Source organism: Acomys minous (assembly GCF_964271855.1).
Source record: "Acomys minous genome assembly, chromosome: 9".
Lineage (NCBI taxonomy): Eukaryota > Metazoa > Chordata > Mammalia > Rodentia > Muridae > Acomys > Acomys minous.
The window spans coordinates 50,095,411-50,100,205 of NC_140490.1; the positions used below are offsets into that span (position 1 = coordinate 50,095,411).

At 42.2% G+C, this 4,795-nt stretch overlaps 1 long non-coding RNA gene across 1 annotated transcript; it reads right to left on the minus strand.

Moving 5' to 3' along the window:
• Positions 1-277: 277 nt before the first annotated feature.
• LOC311605398 lies at positions 278-4,226 on the minus strand. Its single transcript, XR_014781926.1, has 3 exons — positions 4,191-4,226; positions 3,061-3,168; positions 278-366 (listed from the first exon to the last, which is right to left on the minus strand). It is a non-coding gene; the product is annotated as an uncharacterized lncRNA (long non-coding RNA).
• Positions 4,227-4,795: the final 569 nt, after the last annotated feature.

Below are 4,795 nucleotides of genomic sequence, written 5' to 3' on the forward strand. Positions count from 1 at the left end.
CTTGGAAGACCCTAGTTTTAATTATCTAAGAGGATCCTTTTCTTGTCTCTGCCTTCATTTTAGATTTCAGAGTTGTGGGCTGGGTTTCTCCACTCCTTTCAAGCCTGTTTTCCTTTCTTTAGCAATTACATCTTGACTGCAGGGCACCCAGATTTCCCTTCCAATACATTCAGAGGTTCTCCATTTTTATTATTTGTCTTTGCAATAACTATATTCACTTGTTTATAACTCTTGGGCTTTTCTTTGAAATCCCAGCCAGGAAGTACACTTACCTACCTCCTTTATCAAAGAGGCCTCTGTTCATGTCAGCACAGCAGAACTGGTCACAGCAGAAGACAGCAATGGACACCGTAACAAAATCACCTCCTGTAACAAAAAGAATATGAATTCATTGAGGGAAAATGACTAGTAGGTATGGGAAAACCTGCTTTTGGGCAGACAACTCTATAATCAGCAGCATGGGTTTGGAATCAGATGAACCTAAATCAGTGGGCTAGCTGTTGGCTCCGCTTAACAGCCCATGAGCTTGGCGATGTTCCCTGAGACTTCAGTTACATCATCTGCAAAGTGGGGATAATGACATTTATCCTATTGGGCAGCTGGAAGGATTAAAACAGATACATTAGAGAAACTATTCAGTGCAAGGCTTTGCCTGTGTGCCCTGGGAGTGCTGGTTACACTTAATTTAATTGTTACTTTTTACCATCATTGTTAGTTTGACTCATTGATTTCTCTCGAATGGCTTAGCTTAGACCATATATATATATATATATATATATATATATATATATATATATATATATATATTATATGCATATATGTACATGCATATATTTCTTTATAAATGCAGCCTCAATTTTTGTCATAGTGATGACAGATGAAAGTAAGGAGAACTCTTTTCCCAGCAGTCTGCTTATGTGGTGAGAATCTCATATTCCATATAGTTCTCAAACTTTCGCTATTGCTTGGAAAACAGTATTTTCTATTGCTCCTCAGGTAGTGTTTGACTGTGGGGCTAACTGGTTCCTATATGGATAGGGAGTAACATGGAGACTCCAGAGGGAATGTGGGCGGAGAAGAAAACAACTCAGACATGAATACGTATCTGGTGTGAGATGGGGTGGCTGGAGCCAGCGCTTGGAGCTTCTGGCCAGATGCCTGCCTGGCTGAGAGCCGGTGCTCACTTCCCCCACATGCTCTCCGGTGGTGCCCAGCATACAAACAATAAAATATTAATAACCAGAGAAGAGGACCTTCACAAAGACACACCATGTCGACATGCGCTGTACCACATTAGCTGCGGTTCTGTAAGACGTAATTCGAGGCATATAGTATCAAAAACGGTGGCCCCAAATCTATGGCATGCTTGATTCAAATGGACTATTGCAGACTAACGTGTCTCCTTGAATTTTACCTTCCATTGCTCTAGCTCCCTTGCACAATTCTTCCCTGTTCCCTTCCCTCCCGTGATCAGTTTCCTATTTCACAAAACGCTGAGTCTCTCAAAGGCTGGCTCTTAGGGAGCAAAGCTTTCTATGCTCCATCGTGTCCTTCCAGGAGGTGGAACAGGGAAAGCAAGACCCCTTTAAGGCGAGTCGGTAATTTTTCTGTGGGTTTAAAAAAAAACCCTCTTTAGTTTTTCTGGGTCTCTAGTTATTTGAATACATTGCCCACCCATCCACCTGGGTGTCCCAGCACATGGCATAAACTCAACGGAGGACAGTGGATCTGTGGTTGGAACCTGGTGCCTCAGGTCAGGGATTGGAATTCCACTTGGGCAACTGGAAGAAAGACAATGGCTTGTCTGTTGCTGGTAGTAAAGTGGGCTCAGTCTTGCAGGTGGATTTTCTACAGGCTGAGATGGGAATAACTGAAGTTTTTACAAATTTGGCCCATTATGATGTTTTGAATACTTGGTGACAGGGTGGCCAGGGGTGGGGTGGGGAAAGGGGCTAGAATTTATCTTCTCCATGGGAAACTCCTGGACGGATGAGTTGATGTGGAATGTTCTATAGTTATCTTCAATGGCTTAGATTAGCAGGAGAGAGCTATAAGTTACTACATAAAAGGAACACAGCTTTGAGGAACAGTTGCCTGTTCTTTATTTGATGTCTAAAGGTGGAAAGTTTGCAGGAAGACTAGAAAATATTACAGTACTCACCACGTGGTTTGTGCACTCCAAGGTCTGTGTCTAAGTTCTTGTGGGGTGAACCACTGAAAGCTCTCAGCACCTCACTATGGTACATGTTAGTGTGTGTGTGTGTGTGTGTGTGTGTGTGTGTGTGTGTGTGTGTGAGCGTGTGCACGCATACCTGTATGCACATGCATGAACATGCAGGTGAGCACACACACATTTATTGAGGTAAAATCTGTATTACATTTAACCATTTAGCCACTTAGAAGTGACAAGTCAATGACACTCAGTATAGTTCCAACATACTGCCATCCCTATGTCCATCTGTGTCCAAATTCCTGCTTCTTAAAGGGATGCCAGTTGCACTGGATTGGAGGACCATCTTTGGCTACCTATAGAGGTTCCACTTTCAGCTGTTTGGATCTACAATTTTTACCTTTTTCTGGGGGAACATAATCTAACCTATTGACGCACTAAGAAATCCCTCTTGCTTCCTGTCCTTGTCTCCTTTGGTACACTCCAAGCTGCTTCCTATTTCTCCATCTAGATGAACGTGTCTGGCATGCGACCTTCTGCATGTGATGTCTCTCATTTTAGCTTAATGTTTCTGGAGCCTATGGAGAGTATAAGAAGTGCTGCTGCTTCATTCCTTTTCTTTTAGACTTCATTCTGCTTTATGGCTTAATACTATCATACTTATTTTCCAAGTGAGGAACCTGCTACACATAAAGGTTAAATAGCATGTCCAAGGACAAATGATGAGATTTCAGAAGGCCAGTGAATGTGCTCGTGTATCATTAAGGAATGGAGAGAAGGGAGCACTAGACAGTGGCTGAACAACACAAAGAGAAAACTGGCTGGAGGGAATAAGTCCCAGGTGTCTTAGGAATGGTGCCTAAGGTTCAAGTTCAGTGTTAAACTGTTACCTGCTGGGCATCATGCCACATTCCCCTTCATGCTTCTTAGGCCTCCAGAATGTTCTCCCTCAGTTTCTGGCCTCTGTGAGGCATGCTTTGGAGGAACAATCAGGGTGTCTAAAGCAGAGAAAGGAATTTGGGGATGATCAGAAAGCACACGTTGCTAGGCATTTTTATACAATCATGGACATCTGATGAAGCTGTTCATCCATTCATTTCTCAAGGAAAAGTGGGATCTGGGAGAGGGGTACAACAGCCCACATAGAAGGTCTGATGTATCAAAAGTTAAACTGTCCCCAGGACAGCCGTAACTATCTGTATCCTCTTAGCCTCACTTTGTGGGTACCAAAGTTATTTGTGTTGCCAACAAAGATGTCAAAATTGCTTCTATGTCAGGTCAGTTCCAGGAGAGTCTAAGGATTAAAAAAAAAATTGCACGAATCAAGTTGCCAAGCCAGAGAGATATGGCTGTCTACAATGTAAGTCAGAACCAGATTTGAGGACTTGTGAGGGCTCCCCTAAGGAGAGAGCCACACACTGGTGTCCCACAGTTGCCATAACAAGCATCATAGAGTGGGGGAGCTTAAAGCTGTAGCAATGTGTCCCTTCAGACTTCCTGAGCTTAGACAGGATGTCTGCCCAATTGGTTGTTTCTGGAGGGCTTGGAGGATAGTCTGTTTCATTGTCCAAGGTCAGAGTTCTCTAGAGGAACAGAACCAATAAAGGGAGTAAGTGTTACAACAGAGATTTACAGGGCATGACGCAGGGCTTGAACAGCCGCCAGGGTTGGTAGAGAGGGGAAGCTGGAACCAAGGTGCACACAACAAAGGTGGCTATATTTATTTATGTAAATGATGGATGTTCCCCCTCCTTGTTTTAGCTTTGTGAGTGGGTGTGCGTATGTGTGTTCATGTTCATGTGTGCATATTTATGGAGGCTAGAAGTCAACGCTGGGTATCTTCATCTCTCATTCTCTACTTTATTTATTTATTTATTTGGACAGAATCCCTCACTGGACTCTAGGGATTCCACCCTCTCATCTTTCAAAGTTCTGGGTTTATAGACATGCCACCACACCCACTACCTATAGATATGATGGAGATGCAAACTCAAGTCTGCATGCATGGCCAGTGACTTACCAAAAGAACCATCCCTTCATCCTCATCCCTTTTGTGATTTTTTCCCCCTAGAACAAACACAAACCCTTTCAGCTAAAAATAAAGGATGCATATTTAATAAAAACTTAAATACCAAATAACCATTTCTCAAAAATATAAGCGATGAATATGAGTCTTGGCCACACACTTGTTGTCATTTGGTGCGAATGGGGGTTGTAGTAACATCCCGACCATATGTAAACTCAGAAGACAAAATCCCTTTTAAAAAGTTATTTAAAACTTAGTTTTAACATGTGTCAAATATGTTTATATGCCCCGCTGGGAAGTATAACTTTCTCATCTAAAAAAAAAAAAAGACTATCCTTCCATGTTATTTTGCTTACATTTTTTTCTAGTGCTTCTAGTATGGTCAAATGGCGCCATTCACAGAACTACACACATGGTTACAGAATACTTGTTTAGGCCAGTTTCTTCATGACAAAACCAGTTAGTTGAAACAATGATCTGACTTTTGTTTTCCATTCAAGTTATGGGCTCAAAGTAAAGGTTTTTTAGAAGTTCATTCTTTCAAAGAAAGACAGAAGATAAACAATTCAAGACAAGCTCAGGAGGGATGCAGCAGCTAT